The 22,395-nt window shown below is 36.5% G+C and overlaps 1 protein-coding gene across 1 annotated transcript in view; it reads left to right on the top strand.

Moving 5' to 3' along the window:
- LOC145685321 (brachyurin-like) overlaps positions 1-22,395 on the top strand; it is a 99,857-nt gene that overhangs the window by 75,677 nt on the left and 1,785 nt on the right. The window lies entirely within an intron of this gene.

The raw sequence follows: 22,395 nt of genomic DNA on the forward strand, positions 1-22,395 counted from the left end.
GAGGACAAGTTGAAATTGTGCAAGGGGACTCACTAAGAAACGTTAAACTAAATGAATGTCTCTAGTGGGATCACATGATCGATATTGAAATGCGGACAATTTGTGTGTTGATATCGATATGTAGCTAGTGGAGAAATATCAACACGTGCCACTACTGCTGGGACACCGTCCCACGTGGGAAAAATAGGAAAATAACTACTCGGGTCTTGAATCTGAGTCCGTGGGCTCCCAGTAGGATTGGAAACTGCGACCAAGCGAGCGAAAGCGAGCGCTCTAGCCCTGAGGCTCGAGGAAGCCTGACTTTCTCTGCATACATTTCTTTGAGGAGTACCCACTTTGTTTGGCAAGCGCTCTTGTACAGCCTCTCGACATGCTTGTGTGTTACATTTTTACTCCTACAGCACAGTTGTAAACAATCAGATCATTAAGACGTTTCTTCCTACTTCTCATGTCGTTTTATTTTCCATATGAGTGGTGTTCCAGCTGTAGTGTTACATGTGCCAAATTGGTTAATTTTCGTCTTTGTCTTGGCATGTGTACTGTGTGTAAGATACATATTTCTGGAGGTATTTTGATATCGAGTACGTCATATGTCCCAGAAGACGTGAGACATGATACAAGTTTGTTATTTTCACGCTCTATCACAATTTGAACCACGGATTAAGATATTTCTTTTCATGTGTCGACTGTGGAACAATGTCACAAACAAAGTGGGACATTGATACAATCGTGTTCTAGTTACGTTCTACCAAAAAGTGCACCAGATGTAATAACAGAATGTACAATGTTATTTTCCTAGTTTTCGCATGTGAGACGGTGTCCGAACAGTAGTGGGACATGTTGACATTTGTCCATTAGCTACATGTCGATATCAACACACACATTGTCCGCATTTCAATATCGATCATGTGATCCACTAGAGACATTCATTTAGTTTACCCAGTTTCTTAGTGAGTCCCTTTGCAGAATTTCAACTTGTCCTCAGTTGTTGCATCCTTATTGGTATGCAACCGTGCACATCATATTGCGTCGGTTTGAGGGAATATTATTGATGAATTGGTTTTCATGTTCTTGACGCTAATCCTTACATTTCCGACGCTTTGAACTCACGTTTACTGAGTATGGGTGCATTTCTGGGCATTTTTCGTTACGTGTTTCACACATGTGAATCACCCTGCTTCATCTGTTGTGCCCTACCGACACTCCAGATGTCTTTCTAGAGCATCTGAGTACAAATTCGCTAAACTTAATATTCAGAACTTCACTGTTGGCCAGCATCCGAACCTGGAGATTATGCAACCACACACAACGGGAATGAAAGTGTCCGCCATTTTGTATTTGTTCCAGATATCGACTCAATACAAACGAATTATTGTTACCTGGTAGAAACCCTATCAATTCATATCCATTTAGACCAATTTTCATTTAGCAGATTATAGGGAATCCCTACGTTCCTTTAGGGAATCTCTTGCGCGTGCATGGAAGGGTTGTGAAACATGCAAAATTCAATACAGCAGGTATGACTTCTTAAGTGAATTTTTTACCCGCCCTCTTTACGTTGGATAGTTTCCGAACTATTGGCGTCCGAAAGTCATTTTCCCACGCTTTCGGCACCTTGTAGATCTGAAACTATGTCCGATAGCCGAAACTTCAAGAGAACTTTTTTTCTTGTCTCAGTGGCAGGATTCACCTCCCAGGAGTTGTAACACTTATTTTGCAACACCCGATATATATATATATATATATATATATATATATATATATATATATATATATATATATATATATATATATATATATATATATATATATATATATATACACCCTCCATTCCAAAAGAAACCGAACGTTTTAAAGAAACAAAAAAGCAATGTACATTTTGGAACAAATCATTTTTATTAATCAATGTATTCCCCTTCTGCATCGATACACATATTTGCACGCTCCAACAAGTTGTCAAACGACTTCTCCATGTCCTTTATTGGAATGGTCTTTAGGACGGTGGTCGTCGCCTTCTCAATGGCATCAATCGATGCGTGCCACTTTCCTTTCATCGCCAAATGCAGTTTCGGGAACAGATAGAAATCGCACGGAGCGAGATCTGGTGAATAGGGCGGATGATGCAACCGAATAATGCGATTTTTGGCCAAAAATTCAGTTACAAGTCGCGAACGATGTGATGGTGCATTATCGTCCAAAAGAGTCCAACTGCCGATTTCGCGATATGCGGGCCGAATACGATGAATTCTTGCCAGCAAACGCTTCATGACGCTCAAGTAAAACTCTCCAGTGACTGTCTGGCCGGGCTGAACAAATTCTTTGTGGATAATTCCTTTTGAATCGTAAAAACAAATCAGCATCACCTTAACTTTTGACTTCACCAAGCGACTTTTTTGGGGTGTTCCTTCATCCGGCGCTCTCCATTCAGCACTTTGCCGCTTTGTTTCGGGCTCATATTCAAAACACCACGTCTCGTCACCAGTTACAATCGATTTCAAGAAGTTTCGATCCTGCCGAGCACTTTTAACGATGTCTTTGCAATGAGCAATTCGATCAACTTTTTGGTCTTCGGTGAGTTTGTGTGGTACAAACCGCGAATTAACCTTCTTAAGGCCCAAAACTTCGGTCAAAATGCGGTATGCGGTTGTTTGAGGAATGCCTAATTCCATTTCAATAACTTTCACCGACGCTTTTTTGTTATGTTTGATGAATTCACGCACTTTTTCGATGTTTTCTTCCGATAATCCGGTTCTGGGACGGCCTGATCTTTCGTCATCATCCAGCGTCTCTCTACCCGATTTGAATTGCCTGAACCACTCGTAAACTTGCGTACGAGATAGACACTCATGACCATATGCATTTTGTAGCATTTGGTGCGTTTCACTAAAAGTTTTACCCAGTTTAACACAAAACTCAATTGCAGCTCGTTGTTTGAAACTCATTTTCCGACCGATGTACACAACACACTGACAGTTGAAACGCAATAACTTTGTTGCCGTACATCCAAATGTCATGACATTTATACCAGTTGTCAATGAGGGACTACGCCATCTACCGGTAAAATATTACAACAGATGGCACTAGTGGTACTATTTGTTTTCAAAAGTTCGGTTTCTTTTGGAATGGAGGGTGTATATATATATATATATATATATATATATATATATATATATATATATATAAGGGGATCAACGAATTAGGGAAAGGCTATCAACCTCATACCTATATATTTAAGAAAGTTGACCGAACAGTTCTCACTGACACAGATAGCATCTTAAATAGATGGAAAGATTTATTTGACGAATTGCTTAACACGCAGCCAAAACTAATGTGCATGGAGAAAGAAAAATACACACCGTAGAACCGTATATCCCAGAAACTAACCGAGTAGAAGTAGAAATTGCTATAAAGAAATTAAAGAAACACAAATCTCCTGGTGTAGACGAAATTCCGATTGAGTTAATTTTAGCTGGAGGCGAAAAATTGAGGAACAAGATACACAAACTCATTCTCTTTATCTGAAACAAGGAAGAATTGCTACAAGAGTGGAAAGAATCAATCATTGTTCCAATTCACAAGAAAGGCGACAAAACTAACTGTAATACTTATCGAGGCATTGCTCTTCTGTAAACGTCCTACAAAATCCTCTCTAACATTCTATTAGCAAGATTGCCCCGTACGCAGATGAAATTATTGGAGATTATCAATGCGAATTTAGATGAAATCGATCAACTATCGACCAAATATTTATCATTCAACAAATAGTCGAAAAGAAATGGGGATACAATACCCCTGTACATCAACTATTTATTGATTTTAGAAAGGCTTACAACTCGGCAAGGAGAGAAGCACTGTACAACATTCTTATAGAATTTGTAATACCGAAAAAGCTAACTAGATTAATTAAGACATGTTCAAATGAATCCCAAAGTAAAGTCCGGGTAGGAACATTTTTGTCTGCCAGCTTTCACGTCGAGAATGGCGTGAGACAAGGAGATGCGTTGTCGCCATCATTATTCAACTTTGTTCTGGAATACGCATAAGGAAAATCAAAGATAGCAACTAGGGCCTAGAGTTGAATGGGGTTCACCAGGTTATGGCATATGTTGACATCAATTTAATAGTAGATGACAGGAGAACAATAGAAAGAAATGCAGAGGTTTTATTAAACGCTTGCAGGGATATGGGTTTAGAAGTAAATGAAGAGAAAACTAACTACATGGAAGTTCGTTGGGATCGTAATACGGCAAATTATGGATGCGTTAAAATATCTAACAATAGTTTCGATAAACTGGATCTTTTAAATACCAAGGATCAATATTAACAAGAAATTAAATGCCGACTAAAAGCAAGGAATTCGTGTTATTATTCAGTTCAAAATCTCTTATCGTTGCTAATTCTGTCAAAGAATTTGAAACTTAAAATATATAAAACGCTAATCATACCTGTTGTTCTGTATTGTTGCGAAACATGGTCGCTTACTCGGAAGGAAGAACATAGATTGAAAGTATTTGAGAACAAGATCTTGAGACGAATATTCGGATGCAAGGGAAAGGGAAATGGGAAATGGTGGAAACTTCATAACGAGGAACCACATATTTTATACGGTTTACCCAACATATTTAGGGTCATCAAGTCTAGGAGGCTCAGGTGGACAGGATGGAAGATGTAGCCAGGATGGAAGAAAGTGGGAACACTTTCAAACTCTTAACTGGAAGACCAACGGAAAAACGATCATTAGGAAACCTAGGCATAGATGGGAGGACAATATTAAGATGGATATCGCAGAAACAGGAATATAAAGTAGAAATTTGATCCAATCGGCTAAGGATAGAAGTCAGTGAAGAGTTTTTGTAAACGCGGCATTGAACCCCCGGATTCCATAAGCCACAGAGCTTTTTTTATGTCGAGATTCAAATAACATATTATAATCTATAATTTGTTTTAGACTTACATATAGGCCTAGCTAAAGTGCAGTTCTATAAATTATCGACTCCAAATTACTATACTATAATCACGTTAATGAGACTATAATACAAGTTACTTACTTTTCGATTGCAAAATTTCATGATACGCAATATTTTTTTCTCACATTGTTTGTTTCCGGTCATATAATTCCATCCACAGTATTCTCCATAGCAGGAATAATTCTGAGACAAATTATTCCTACAATCAACGGCGTTATATATATCGGAGGGTTGAGGGGGATTTTCCCCCTCAATTACATTTTGTCACCCCCAAAGAAGTCAGCTGAAGTATCCCCACCGGGGAAACTCGCTTTTCCCCACAAACTATGCTTAGTATACCGCAGAATTTCGCTGTTTTTGTCTTTTCTTCTAGGTTTATTTTTGTAGTTGTATTTCGAAATGAGCGATCTGAACTAGGGATGCACGGGACACGAGACGAGACATGGAAAAGTCTCGTCTCGTCACGCAGCCCCAAATGTTGGTCTCGTCTCGCGTCTCGTCTCGCAAATGTGAAGTCTCTTCTCGCGTCTCGCATAAAATTTTGAGTCTCATCTCGCGTCTCGCGCGATACTTTCTCGCATGATCCCGAAGTCTCGCATATATTCTGGGTCAAAATTTTGCAATGTATTATTCTATGGCTGTTAATGAATGATGATGTGATATTCTGTCCGAAGGCAGGTATTTGACCTAAAAGTCCCTTGGCAAGGTGAATCCATGGTGGTTTGCCATTGCTTTCCATGGAATGACTGTTCATAACATCCTAAGGAGATGGAACATAGAGTTCAACATGGTATCCGAACTTGCTTCCCCTCCGCTCCAAATTACAAGTAAAGTTGTGCTGGAATTTGATTGCTGGACCATTAATTCTCGTCAAATTAATAGCATAATTCACAGCAAAACCAGCATAAATCGTTGCTGGATCCAACATTGTTTTCCAGCTTAGGGGTAGGGATGCGCTCGAGTCGAGACATGTCTCGAATCTCGACTCGACTCGACTCGAATTCGAGTCGAGATTCGAGTCGAGACACACTTTGTAAAATTCGAGACGAGTCGAGACAAACGTATTTCTCGACTCGAATTTTCGAGTCGAGACACGAGTCGAGTCGAGACGGCTCTTAAAAATCTCGACTCGACTCGAATGTCTCGAAAATTTTTCTATAATTTTTAATATTATTTTGAAGAAAGTATTCACTCAGAAACAGCCTTGAAACCAATTCCAACTTTTATTCCTTCAGAAAGGTACAGAACGCATAAAATTAATAGTTAATCTTTAAATATCAAGATTTAATTTTCAGCTCAATTCAGTTAATTAGAACTAATAGTTCATGTTGTTGTATTTGGTTGTACTGCAAATATAATGATAATAATAATAATTGATTATCTAGTTTGTATAAAACTATTATCCGTAGTTTAAATCTAGTTTGTATAAAACTATTGCGATAAAGTGAACTTCATAAATTCTCTGAATGAGCAGTTGATAGTATATAGTAATTTAGCATAGTTATAATTATTGTTTTTGTTCCCATGAACGCAATAGGGTTACGTAACTTCTGGATTATTCGCTTGCCCAACTATTTTGAGGCTTTAATATGTTGCAGCATATCAAGAGCTACGGATAATATATAATGAAACATTTGTTGTACATCATATATTGTGATACGAGACTATGTAGGCCCCAGATCAAGACGAAGCGTTTATTTTTAAATTTCGAACCAGAGGGGTCTCGGAGGGGACGTTTACTGGGACCGACCTGGGGACCAGACAAGTTGACCGAGAGTTTCCAAATTTTGGTCACGGATACCTTGGTCCAGGTCCCAGTCTAAGGCAAAGCGTTTTTGTCAAAATTGTAACCAGGGGGGTCTCAGGGGAACGTTTACCGAGACATGTAGTAAAAGTAATCCAAATTGATCGACATTAGTGTCAAATCCATAGTTTTCACGGTTGCTGAGATCAATTGTGACACTTCCATCAGCGATGACTTGCAAATTCAGCTACCACTGTATGCGGGCCGCGTGTCAGATAGTGAGGAATACCGAGATATGTATAAATAGCCCATATTGATTGATACTAGTGTCAAATCCATAGTTTTCGCGGTCGCTGAAATGAATTGTGATACTTCCACATGTGTTGACTTCCAAATACAGCCCCCATGCGAAGAATGGGTATATTAAGCTAGTTTTACAATAAATGGACTGTTTGGATGCCAAGAACTAGTACAGATAAGTACCTTTCACTTCTGTGAATAGGTATTTTTTTAAAGGATTTTTGTAAACACTAAATTATAAAACAATGAACTACATACAGTAGTTATGGTTTTGGTTCCCAACATAAAAGAAATATGAATTGTTCATGAGATATTGAACTTTAACTTTCACTCCTGGAAAATTTCAATTTTGGAGTTAGGCCACTTGGCATCGAAGGAGTTCACTGTAAGGTAAATACATTCCGCACATTAGTAACATAGTTGTTCAGGAGCCTTCGATTTCCATCCTCTCAAATGAAAGCTGAACGATTGCTTGATACATGCTGACTATATAGGAGAAATAGTGGATTAAGTTTTCGAGCTTTGGTGCGTATCCGTATTTACACTCTGGTATAACTTTAAGTTCACACTCAAATCGAGCTAATTATTTAATACATTTCGAAAGCTTTTGTTTATATGCAGCTCATTAAGGAAAATCTATTTCATAATCGTAACATTTATGTACTAAGAAACTATGAACGTAAAGAGGACTCGACCTAGCCTCGTGGCTGCTGTGACTCAGTGGCACAGCTTTCACCCTTGGTGTGTGAGGACTCTGATTCTGTGTGTGTGTGTGAACTCCGTGGCTAGTGTACGCGTCTTTGGCGTGGAAGACTCGGGTTCAATTCCCGGCGCGAGCTCATGTAGTTCGGATTCCACGTTAATCAGTAGGTCTACACTTCATATATCCTCGCTGCTGAAAGAGACGGTAAAGTCAAAATCAACTCAACAATATATATGTGTGTGTGCTTACGTGACTTTCCTCGTGGCTGTATGGTTAACACATGCACCTTGATCGCGGGAGACTCTGGTTCGATTTACGGTGGAAGCTCATGAAGTTGTTACCGGTATTCCACTTTAAACTGTAGATCCATGCCTCATATAACCATACATATAATATATATGCCTTTGATACACTTATTTTCCGACTTGGAAGCCATCGAAAATTTCCGGACACAGAGTCCCGTAGACCGAAAATGAGAAACATGGCTACAGAGTAAAACTGCCATAAAAATTTAAGCTTTTTAGGCTAACTTAATCCTTATATATAATGCAACTAGCTTGGCCAAGTTATAATGGAGGAAATGCTATCATTTGCAACACTCTGAGAATAGAAAATGTTCGCCAGGTATTACTATCCTCCCCTCTCCTGCAGAATGAAAACCCTGACTAAAACTCAATATTATATATATATATATATATATATATATATATATATATATATATATAATAACTATTTTGTGTAATGTAACAAACAGTGGCGGATAGTATTCATGTTTTCTTGCAGAGGTCCTTACGAGGGTTCGCTTCCATCTTCCTCTCCCCAAGAACTAAGATAAATTAAAAAATTGCGATTACTTGTTAATCTTGTAAAATTGCGATTACTTGTCAATCTTGTACAAAGGACGCAATTAAAGTCCCAGTGTAACATCCCTTCACATTTAGATTTTTGCCCTGGAAGAAAACCAGTTATTATTGTTTCTTGATTTCTCAGTCTCACCTACATAAACATACGAATAGAATTAAAGGATAGGACATGTTTAGAGTGCTTGCACGTGACATCTAACTATATTTCTCATCAAATGTGTCACAGATGAAAATGTCCGTTTGTACTACCTCTATTTTCTGGTACGCATGTTTCATTTATGTTATGTTGCTAAAATCCGTTAGGAAACAAGTACAGACTGCGCCTGTGTGCCTGACAAAACGTAAATGTACTGGATAATTATTTCTTCACTTTCTTCAAAAAAAAAAAAGAAAAGAAAAGTAATCCATCTCATGTCGGCTAACAAAAGGAGGTAGCGGACCAAAGATAGCCGTTGTTTACCTCAGGTCGTTACACAGCAGGGGTTTCACTCAGTCAGAGAGAGAAAAAATAATTTAAAGTTTCTACATTTGTTTTGAACTGCAATATACTTCTTCCTTTTATTTTAAGAACCATTTCCTTGTCATTTGTCTGCATCAGAAAAAAATGCAAAAAAAATCACTAGAATGTGCCTATTTACCCAAAGTACGTACTAGATCACTAGCTCAATAGTAAAATCACTAAATCTAGTATTATACGAAATCATAAATGTGGCATCCCTGGGTTGGAGCGAAAGTAATGGTTGGAGTAAAAACTAGTCCGTATTTCTACTGCGTTCTGTTGTTGAATTCACAGAAATGTTCAAAAATAAATTCAAGAAGTAAAACACGATCCTACAAAAGACTGTTTACTTGCTCACTGGTTTTAGTATTGTGAACTGAAACTCAAGTCGCAGTCATGTTGAATACTTCTGTCCCTTTCTATTAGTTTCTACTTTACAACTTAAGGTAGGATGAGGGTCGAGTCGGAAGCGGTATGTATTGTTTATACTACTTACAATGTTACCCCCCCCCATAAAATATAAATTCACCCTTTCTCCCTTCCCTTTTTCGAATACAATGAACCGACTCTTTTGCTGAAGAAAGATGCTAAGAGAAAATTGAAACATCTGTGTCTAAACTTTCTTTGAAGCGCATTCTTTTGTATTTGTAGGGTTTTGCGAGTGTTTTCACATCAATATGAAGAGATAGTTAGCCAAATCTTTTACCATGGACTCCTGCTGCGAACTGACCGTGAGTAAACACCCGATCTCGCTGTGCTCAATTTCTCTCGCACACGTGAAATGGGTGTTGTTGTTTCCAAAACAAATAGGAAGTTATCTTGTGCTTTTGCATTTCTGCACGCACACAGGTACCATTGCTATATTTTAATGATCAGAAGAAATATCAAAACCATCCAATATATATGATACGAAACAGCTAACAGAGGGAGGCAAAGATTATAGTATACCAAGTTTTCCGCGTGGTACCATTATGGAGAATAAATATTTGATAAAGTCACGTAGATACGCTTAAACCTATTCCATCTGTCCTTGTAATTTTTCTGGTCTCATCAATTTCTCAGGAGAATACGTACAACATATGTCCAAATTCCATATATACTCTTTCTAAACTAATGAGTAAACTCATTAAGAACACCAACTGATATCAATAAACAGGAAAGAAAGCAATACTTTATACTTCTATCATTTGGTACACATCTCTATCATTTGGTATAGAATGAAGCATAGCTTGTTTCTTTTCGAAATAGCTCCTTCGTGTCACAGCTGTGGTTAGTTTTGTTTTGTGTTAGGATGAAAGAGACAAATGCAACATTTGCTTCGCGGTGAAGTTATATATATTATTAAGATGAGCGGTGATAAGCGAGGTTTAACAAAGAGTGCCTTTCGGATGCACAATTTAACGGGTAGTTGCAGTCCGTGTTGAGAATCGAACCAAAGCTATGTAAGACATGTCAATATTGAGCTCTTTTGTGGTAAAAGTGAACTTCAGAAACACACAAAAGACTTGAAACATCAAGCTAATGTAAAGCAATTGAAAAATAGCCTACCTATCGCTGCATCTGTTCTGTGGCAAGGAGCATGCAGTGCGCAACAACAAGAATCGTGTTAAGGACTTCTTTTTTCGAACATAACATTCCCTCCCACACCATAAAAGACAATATAATGTTTGTTAAAAGAAAGTGCACATAATATTTTTAAATTTTGTTTGTGATCCTATCATGCATAATTATAAATAATGCCTTTCATATTACGAGAATGAGTTCAACTATACGTCATGGCCCCTTTAAACCGAGGCCGCGGTGGCTCAGTGGTAGATCGTTCACCTCTGGTGCTTCGGGACCCTGGTTCGATCCCAGCTCGCACCAAGTGAACTTTGTGGTGGACAAACACCGTGTGCGTGGGTTTCCTCGGGGTTCTTCCGTTCCTTCCACTTTCTTCATTCCACGATTTCACTAATTTCTCATCATCACCCCTCTCCTTTAGCCTAACCGGCATAACCGTGGGACGTAAAACTCAAAAATTTCACTTCATTTTTTCCCTCGAAAGCGATATTTTTCAAAATTATTTATTGTTAGATATTGTAAATTTACGGTATCTATTCTAGTGGACGGGAAATTTTGCATCTAATCGGATAATTTCATGGCTTTTAACAGGAATTCGCAGTTACGAAATTTGCATCACTGTCTTTTGAAAGGATGCCTAGAAAAAATACTACTAGAAAATAACTGAAAACACAAAATGAATTTGATAGCCAAATTCACGTCATCTTGGCGCGTCATCATTTTTCTTTAAATATTTGTATTTAGTATTAGATTAGAGTTTAGTGTCCATTTCAGCATCAAGGCTATATGAGACGTGAACTTACAAATTAACGTGGGTTCAGAAGCACATGAGTTCCCATCGGAAATTGAACCCAGGTCTCCCGCACCAAAGACGCGTACGGTAATCATATGGACAAGGGTGTTCAATATTTAGTAATGTGTACATAAAGTTGTGAAATTGCGCTTATATAATGGAATGCAATTTCTTCTACTGATATAAACCTTCACAATACTCAGCTGGACAAAGTATCTTTAAAAAGAAAATATCACTGTTTATGTTTCAGTTCCTGGTTCGACTGAAGGATGGAACAAATTGCAATGAGCGTTTTTGGATCCTACTTTGTGTAGTTGATCCATCATAAACTTGGTATTTGATACGGATATGAACTAAAAACATACAAATATAAATTTAAGTCATTCAAATACCTTTAAACAAAAATTGAATATATATATATCTATATATCTATATCTATATATATATATATATATATATATATATATATATATATATATATATATATATATATATATATATATATATATATATATATATATATATATATATCGTTCGTGAAAGAGTCATGTTATTTCTTTAATACAAGTACATGAATACAGTTAGCTTCTCTTAATGAAAATAAGTGGTGGTTGGTCTTTAAAACTAGTGTGGAAAGATTAGTAAAGAATTTGGCATAATTTAGAAACATATATGGTAATTCAGGCCCGTGTTTGGCATCATTGATTGTCTCAAGAGTGGCAACCCTGACTTAAAGGTTTCGCTTCGAGAATAATGGATTCTCTGGGATATATCAGATATACAACTCGAGTTGGAGCAGTATGCTCTATAACAAGCTTTGAAGTAGGCAGTATATCTGTTGAAATAAGTTATTTCTGAGTATATGAGTGGAATTCAGAACTATTTTGAGTCAGTTCGACTTGTTTCTAGTTAAGGCAAGGTAAATCAATCCCCGGGTAGAGAAATAGATTACTCTTATGTTATTTCTTAGTAGGGAACATCTAACATTTTCACGGGAGACAGTGTCCTTTTATAGGTATTGACATTTCCACTTATATTTAAGATTGCTAGCAATACCTGGTTTCCATAGTAACGGAGCAAGTCGTAGGGATTTTAGAGTGAAAGCCTTATTTGAATTGTGAGCAAGAAGGATGCTTGTTTACGAGGTTAAAAGACTGTTTTTAAAACCACAGTCTGACTGTATTCAACTGAGTGTGAACTTAAAGAATACTGGACTAGTTCTCGATGCGAACCTAACCTCAAACGAAGATTCTGCTGAAGGCGCTTCACTTCTCTGGTGAGAGGAATTTTCTTATATTCAACCAACTCAATTCTATAAGTAACAGAATTAGCCTTTTTGATGGAGAGTCTGTTTATAGACAATTCCATGTTTAGGACTTTAGGCCAGACAGCTTTCTGATTATTGAAATTGTCTTTTAAATGTGAGGGATTATGATGTAAGAAAACACATGTTCTGCTCTCTCATGATTAAAGCACAGCTTAGCTGCGTTAAAGAAAATCGATTTGAAGTTATAGTTTCATGAAGGCTTAAGTAGGCGACTTCTCCGGACTGAAAAGTTGGTCTTCTATTTCATGACAGTTAACTTAAAGAAAATTCTTCTCAACCTGTATGGACTGTGGAAATGCTTTATTTATCAAAGTTTCCCTAAACATGTGGTATGTACTACTCTGTGCTTGTTAATTACCCTAGACAAACTTACCGGGCAGTTCAAATTTTTACAGTTAAAGAAAAGATTACAAGACTAATAGTTATTTACTATATGTTATTTTAAATGCGATACTAGTAGCAATAGAAGCCACGAACTCATTTTTTCTTTTCTTTTCTTTCTTTTTTTAATTGCACACACAAGAACACCTGTATATCAAAACGGTCATGTTCGACAATGTTCCTGGGTTCATTGCGTGTTTCTATCTCTTGGTAGATGAATGTTTGCCCAGAATCACTATTGGAAATCGGGTTGCAGACCGCGAAATGCATGTTTAACCCTTTGAGACCTGGTGGTAACATTTGCGTACATCATATTTGCGAACAAAAAATACTACTTAGTAAATAACCAGTGGTTTTGAAATAGTCTTTGTTACTACTTATATTATTATGTAAACAAATTAGATGGAGCACTATGGCTCAGTGGTAGAGCGCTTACCTCTGGTGCGTGGGGCTGTGGTTCGATTCCCGTCAAAGTAGTTTTGTAGTGGACAACATCGTGCTCGTGGGTTTTCTCGGGGTACTCCCGTTTCCTCCCACAATTTCATTCCAACAATTCTTCCATCATCATTCACTTACTTTAATCATTATCTCCCTTAGCCTAACAGACATAATCCTGGGACGTTAAACTCAAAGATTTCATTTCATTTTTTAAAAAACCAATTAAATCATAATTAAATTGAAGGCTTATTCTTTTAGTATGGGAAACATATTGACACCCACGGCCGTAATCAGGCTTGAAGATTTGGCGGACAGACATCATTTAGGATCAGGCTCTTAAGTATTCTTTTAATAAACAATGCTGAACAAACTAGACAATCGTGTTTTAGGATTGTAGAAAACGACCGTGAATTATGTTCAAACACAATTATTACTATATTTATTTCTCTGACTATTGGATCTTTACACAACAGTGTTAAACAAAAGAGAATAATTGTTTGTATAATAGTATTCAAGAGTTTTCTCATCATGATTAGTTTTGTAAACAATTCAATTACACTTATTTGGTGTTTATTTCTAAATAATAAGTCCTAATACAATTTCATAAAGTTGTAATTCTTCTTTAGTTTGTATCATTTTACACAATGACAAATCCAAAAGGTGTGTTGTATCGGTGCAGTACCAGTTTTTCACGTTTTTCAAAATTTTCCAAAACCCAAAGAATAATCTTTAATTTCTGATATTTTAGTCGTCACAAATTACAATTTTATAATGTAGTCACTGTTTATAATTACTGGGCAGTTGGGCGTTTAAACTAATGACATCATAATAAAGTCAAAACCATAATTTTGAGTTGAATTGATTCTGAGTTTAACGTCCCGTTCAGATAAACTTTCTTATAAATACATACGCACCTTACTCACCTTTTATAATTGCTATGCTTAAGTTCATAAAAACAGAAATTCTCTTTTAGTGATACTTTACACAAGATCACGAAGTGGATTCCAATTTAATTAAAGGCAAAATACAATACAATAATCCACAAATATTGCCTCAAGTGAGTTTAAAGATTTCTAAACATTAGTGCGAAACCGGGCTCTGCCGTTGCGATCAATTTGCAGGTCTTGAGACGAAAGTAAGAAGGGACTTACGCACATAGTAAGTAAAAACGATTAATATGCCTGTAACTTATCCCCAAATGGGTGTATCTTAAAACTAACCTCACCATTGTTTTCCTAATTAAATTCTAGCCCGAAATTATGTATCATATTACCCTATTCCCATTTTGAAAACTTGACCTTAATTGAAAATGGCGGATTTCAAGATGGCTGCCGTCAAGGTCATACCTACCATACGACTTCCCCCCAGGACTTACATGTATCCACATAGTTGTTCTTCACTTTTCTTCATTAACGCTCCGTTTACAAAGGGTAGTAAGGGACTTCTGTAGTAATCTCTAATAACCACATCACAACTCTTAAAAGTTATATATAAAAAAAAAGAGAGAGAAGCATGCACCATGGCAAAAATTTGTCATCACAAGTAATGCACAGCCGGACATTTGAGTGATGTCCCTTGTGGAATGTGATTGAACGTGACGTCAAAACGCATCGCCCCCCTTCCCGGAATTTACGGGAATTAGGTGACCTGAGTGTGCACATGTGGTGTCAGCTCTCTCCACCGACCTATCAAGGATCATTGCGTGTATGCCAAGACGTGTCGCCGTTTTTATCCATGCCAAAAGTCGACATACTGACAATTAGTTAGGTAGTCATAATGATCTGGCTGATATGTGCGTATATTTTAACTCGTACATTTTGGCTCGACTCGAATTTCGAGACGTCTCGACTCGAATTCGAGTCGAGTCGAGACAGAGACTGTCGAGCCGAGACACGAGTCGAGACAGAAACATATTTTCGAGTCGAGACACGAGTCGAGACAACATTTTCTCGAGTCGAGTCGAGACAGGCTTAAATCTCGACTCGACTCGACTCGAGCGCATCCCTACTTAGGGGTCTCCAGCAATATTTTCCAGTATTCCATGTCGGCACATTTTTGCCCCGAATAGGCCGATAATTGGAGCGTTCGTTTTGAAGTCGGAAGTGGATGTGATGAGGGTAGGATGTGGCCTTTCAAACAGCCAATTCTAGGCATTTTGAAGCCGGAAGTAGGCGGATTGACACATCCTATCCTCACTCTAAATCACTAATTGTCTGACGGAGGAAATTAATATGTACAGTACGTTACCCAGTGACTATACAGAAGAGTAATTGTACAGTGGGTAATTGGATTAAAGATAGATAACTACTGCAAATAATAAAATTTAAACTCCGCCCAACTTACCTTATACTCCACCTTCCCTCGCCAAATTTTAGCTTCATCCGGCTTCATCGTGCCAAATGCTTTTGAGATAAGAGCCGGAGGTCTATTCTTTAGTTACATGTCTGTAGTATCAAATCAGGTTACCGCAATTTGTTGCGGTAATCATCGCGGAATGCTCTCCGTATAAGTAAGGAACTTACCACAAAAAACCTCTACCTTTTTTTTTTTTTAAAAAAAGCTTCATTTACACTTATATGGTTTACCATTACACGCCACAATTAACATATACTAATATACTAACCTAAATAACAGATATACAACATAATTATGTTATATACTAATAAAAATTATATCAATGGCTCGCAACCGGAGTGCCGCGGGGAATAGTGATAATTAATTTTCAACACTTTAGACCTGTCAAGTATGCTATGCACTTACCTTAGTTTCCTTCTTCTGAGGGAATATATTGTTATGTCCTCCTTCCTGCAGCTACTCTTCTGATATTTGTCGCTGTTGGGGTAGAGAACCGCGTACTCTTTCTTGTGAATATTTTCCAAGTGTTTCTTCAGCCCCGTTGTATTACGAGAATGCATTTTCAATTCTATCTTCTTAGGCTTACATAATTTACAAATACCCAACTAAGTTTTAGTCGCAATTTCAAAGTAATCCTGGAACTTACTTTTACAGCCTGCTGTTTTGGGTGGATGAAGACTTGAACTTGCAGAAACAGTACCTGAATCAGTTTAAATTTCAACAGGGTCCCCATTTGGCTCTTCTAAAATATCGTCGCTACTATCAACATTTACACGTTTTGGTCGTTTCCTTAAAGGGTGATTTTCCATTATAAAGATGTTTTTATACCACCAAAAGCGCCTGTAAACAACAAAAGAACTCCTCACAACACAATACAACCCAATTCTTTCGGTTCGTTCGCGCTTGTAGCAATGTTGCATTATCGCATTTTATCAACGTTCCCTTTCAACTTGTATAGCGTTGCCAGATCTAGAAAATAAAATTACTGACAGACATAGGGCCATTCCTACCATCTCTCACTAAACCTATAGGGCCATCCTACCAAACCAGTGTTTGAATTAAACTTCCGAACTAGAGGGGGATGTTTTTGATAAATAGAGTGGACTCTTTTTAATTCGAAGTCCAAGGGGACACGAAAAAACTTCGAAATATCCAAAATTCGAATTATCGAACAACATTCATTTTCACATATATAACAACAAACAAACCAAAGTACTGTGCATCAAAAATATATTCATATGGTGTAGACTTTACCTTTAAAGCAGCTTATTATTTGCGTGATCGAATACCGCAAACTAACAAACGACATTGACTCCACATAATTCAAACTACGTGTACAATGGAAAATACATTTACGTACAACACTACAACATACATTGAATAGCCCAAACAATTAAACACCAGTAACAATTTGAATATTCTGTTCTCACTTTTAAGAAGTCGTAAACCTCATTTGCTTAAATTTGATTGTTTTCGTACGGTCAATTAATCTTGAATTTCATGTATTGCGTGGAATACGATATTAATAACATTTTGGTTGACTTTATCAATAATTCATCTTAAATTTTCAACCAATTCTGAAGCAGGATGAGATTAGCACACGTTCTTTATCTTTACTTCTTCCCCAACTCACCTTCATCTTTATTATTACATAGATTTTCTATTTATCTTTTCTATTACTCTTTCCTATGGCTGCATCTGGATAACTGAAAACACGTTAAAACTGTATTTCTCTGTTTACATCTGTCCAACATTAAAAATTTTCAACTGTATTTACTTCGAATTATCCGAAACATAGGTTCAAAAGTTCGATTTATCCACGACTTTTTACTATTGTTTTCAATACAGTTTTCAAGGGGAATGGACTTCTGTTCGAATCATCCAATATTTCGAATTATCCAAGTTCGAATTAACGAGATTCCACTGTATATAGAAAGAAAATACTTATTCCATGTAAAAATAACATGTTATTTCTGCGAGCCGGGCCGGGAATAAACTTTGACGAGAGGGGATTACCCGCCATCCCCCAACATTAATCGCTAGTAGTAATGTGAAAAAAGACAGAAACAACAGAAATATCACATTTCGCAGCAATAGGGAGTCTTATTCGCTTTTCAGACCAAAAACAGAAGTTCATGTATTCGTGAGTGCCGGCGTGTATGTGTTTGTGTCGCAAAATAAAGTCCTAAATAGATGCTGTAATAAATTTCCAATTTACAAAGCTTTTCTTTTTTAATGATGTTTAGAAACTAAAGAAGGCTTTAATTCTGAAAATCAACCTTGAATAATAATAGACTAAATCTCATAAACTCTCTATTGCCCCAATCACTTTTTTGTTCCTGGAGGCATTAAAGCTCGACTTAGAAAACTCAATAAATGTAAAATCACTAAATATACAATTAAATGTAATTCATAAATGTTGCGAGACTTCTCGTGCGAGACTTAACTAGTCTCGTCTAGCGTCTCGTCTCGTCTCGCATGGTTTAGTCTCGTCTCGCGTCTCGCACAAAATTTTCACTCTCGTCTCGTGTCTCGTCTCTTCAAATGCGAGGCGAGACAAGACTTCTCGCGTCTCGCGTGCATCCCTAATCTAAACTATCCAGTTTTGCTCATTTCTAACTTCCCCACTATTTTCATCATTGTTTAGTTGAACTATATTATTATGACTATGGTTGTCACTTGCAACACCGTACCTTCGTACCCTTCAGTTCGTCATCGTTCGTGAATTTGAATGTACTAATTGCGCATAACAAAGTCACATATGGATTTATAAATGCTCTTAGCGGTTGGCCAAGTAGTGAACAAATAGCTTCTTCCACCATACTTGGCGAAGGTCGGACATGTCATATTCATCCTCTACATTTGTATCGATTATCATCTTATTTTTATTTTTGTTATATTTCATTTTCCAGTGTATTCTTTGTTAGCGCATGGTTCTCATTCCCTAGTATTTTGTGTGTATGCAACTCAAAAGGTGCACTTAATTTGTGGGAATTAGCATAGTAATCATTGCCTTTTACAGTTTACTGAAATGAACTTTTGAAACTGTACTCGAGTTATTATATGTTAACGTATACGCTAGGAATGCGCCCCTAGTGAGCAGACATGTTAGTGAAGGTGAGTAAGCTCATTATTGAAGATTTGTTTCAGCATTTGCTAATACGACTGGTTCTCCGTGTCATTGTTCGTGTCTGTATAAGCACTTCAACCGGAGCGGGCTTTTAAAGTGAATTCTTCATTTTTCCATCTTTCATTCCGCTGTACAGTTTGCTGTTCACGCTAATAACGTTGTCTGGAAAACTTCAGTGTAATGTTTATACTTTATTTGAATCAACTAATCTGTAACGTAACAGTGAAGTAATTGTAAGTGTTGACTTCCTAAGCTCCGTCATAGAATCGATGTTTTAAAAAAAATGAAGAGCGCGGCTCTAGCGAGGAATAGAAGCGCAAGCTTGAGTTGAGTTTTTAAATATTTGACATTCGATTTGACCCTGATGCCAAAAATCGGGACTAGCAACAACCATTTCTCGTATGATAGGCTTATAACCAGAAATTTTTTTAATTGATATTTTTAAGTAGTTTTCATAATAATGAAGTAGGTTTTCTTTTGCAAGTGAAGATTTCAATATGAGTGAAAAATTAACATATGCTTGTGATCATGGCTATCTCTCGGCCCGAATTATTAAGTAAATAAACCTTAGAGATCTACGGGCACAAGAGTAAGTACATTTAAACACGTTCGGAAAGGTTAGGTGTGCCTTGTGCATGTCAGACAATATATAGTTATTGTCGGTAGATTTATTGAATTAATAGATCTCTTATTTATTAGAGATGTAATATTTATGTGCTGGGGGGTGAGGCATTATCTCATTTTGGAATATTGCACATTCTGGCTTTACGTCCTGTTGACCTAATTTTATCCCCTAACCTATGGTATTTTCACAATGCATCACAAAGATATATAAGAAAAAGTCAGTCTACGTCTTAAACTGTAAACTGTAATTAACTGTAATTTTCGAAGAGCGTTGAATGCATTGTTGCAATGAGACCTCCCGCGACACAGGTTCGCCGTTATTGCTTATTATCTGTAATAAACATAACAGTGGTGTGTACGTGTACTTTCTTTACAATATAAATATACTAGAAATATAAGGAAATTAAAAATGTGTTGAGAAGATTATATAAAATGTAAGAAAGATGCATGTAAAACTATCTGCATGACAATTTCACCAGTCTTTTTTCAAATGTGAGTACTAAATCCAATCCGTTAAATCGCTCTTGTGCATAGAAAATGTTAACAACTGATTATGCTTTTCTATATTCAGTAATTGAACTTACTTACCTTGTCAATAATATAAATTCTAAGTATTTCACTGCTGGAGTACTATAGTAGAGAGCAGATAACATTATTATGCTAGAATTGGAAACTCTTGAGTTTCGATATAGATATAGACGAAAACGACTTTGAATCTTTGGTGCTTGAATTACTAAGGTTTGAGTTTTAGAAAAGCGACACCCAGACTGGTGCACACATATCTGGAGGACTATGTAATAAAATATAACAAAAATAAAAATAAATCTTTCAGGTTTACATGCCATTGTTATGCCGTAGAGACTAAAGAAGACTGTGATAATGAGCATGAATGATTTTGTTAAAAACATTACTGGGCTTTTCGGCATATAAGGCCATTTAGCCCCTCACGTTTTTGAGGGATGACGTCCCTCGGCGAGCACACAATCCGGGGAAAGGGAAGGAAGGAAGCGGCCTGGGACTCCGGCATTTGCCTAATGTGAATGAGGAAAACCCAGGAATGGAGGAGTGAAAAAGTGGAAGTAAATGGGAGAACCCGAGAAAACCAACGAACACGGTGTTTGTCCAGCATATCTATGAATACTTTCCTCATTGTTAAAGGTTACGACAAAAGATAAACTTGTGGGGAAAATACCTTAGTTTTTGATTATTTGTAAACAATGTATATACCTAGTCATTGTAGTCTAGATAGAAGATTCAATGATGATTGTAAGTTTTCATAAATCAGAGTAGAATCAGATCAGAATTGATATTATCCACATACTCAACAATCACCATGCAAAGTTACATGATTTTGAAACATTTATTTTTAGAGGGGTTTTCAGAGGAAGGAAGTATTAGGTTAGTATATGTATTTTAACTACACTCCTAATCACAAACTGAAACATTTTACTGAAATAATGAGACAGAATTAAACTTACACTAGGCAAAATCACTTAGATTAAATATGAAAGTGTTCAAAATGTTCACTACCAAGTAATTGCCGTAATCGTCGTCGGAAAATTGAAAGAAAAAGAACAATTACCATACAGGTAAATTTATTGTTTCCTAGAATTTACAGAAAATAGTTGCCTCTTTTTTTTTCTTTCTTTTTTTATGTGAGCCATGCAAAGGCAATTATTAAATAAAAGTATCTTGTCTGAAAAATGATATAATCTGTAGAAGAGGATTAATACAAGAAAGGTTTGGAATCTGTGTTTGGGAATTGTAACAATTTTATTTTTAAACGACTTTCATTTCCACTGTGGTAGAGTGTACCTTAAGAAATCGAATCTTTGAAGATATTTATTATCTTCTCTACAACTAATGTATGTGCATTAGGCGAGTTATCGAGGTTAAGCACTTTTTCAATTTCTTCTATTCATTTACGTAACTAAGAGTTGGAGAATAAGCCAAAGTAAGATTTTATCATTTTGCAGTTCATAGTGCTCACGTATGTTGTCGTAACCAAAATAATATACTTCGTATATTTGATAGAAAAGTAACGATTCTACCAACATAAAATTATACTGTTAATACAACTTGACAATACTGTCAACTCTGAGAACAAATTCTAAACTATTATTCTTACACATTTCATGAAAATGTTTATAACAAAGACACGATTCTTGTATTCTATGAATAAAATATTGTATATGAACGAGAGTTATTTTTACAGACAAGACTTGATTTGGGAAACATACCATGCCTGTAATCTTAGTTCTCTTTCATAGATGCACTAGGTTCAAATTCGCTAGTGTCGGCTAAAATGTTCCACGAAAAAGTGAAAATATATTTAAAATGAAGAAACTGCCTCATAATATCTTACCTAGAAAGCTTTTGTAGAATGTGCTCAACTTTAAAATCTGCAGTTTAGCTCGCTATTTATTTTGGTAGGGAGATTCAAGTATTCATTTTAAGAAAGACAATACTAATACTACTACTACTACTACTACTACTACTACTAATAATAATAATAATAATAATAATAATAATAATAATAATAATAATAATAATAAATTATACTTGCTAGTTTTTGAATATCACACTTGTTCCTATCATTTTTCGAGTTCCATAAGTACGTCATCATTGTTTACTCAAAATGATACCTTCCTCTTACAGACCTGACATCAAAAACATCATAGGTTTATATCCTTATTAGTTCTGAGATT

This window comes from Thermobia domestica, chromosome 5, assembly GCF_964235325.1.
Source record: "Thermobia domestica chromosome 5, izTheDome1.hap1.1, whole genome shotgun sequence".
NCBI classification, from domain to species: Eukaryota; Metazoa; Arthropoda; class Insecta; order Zygentoma; family Lepismatidae; genus Thermobia; species Thermobia domestica.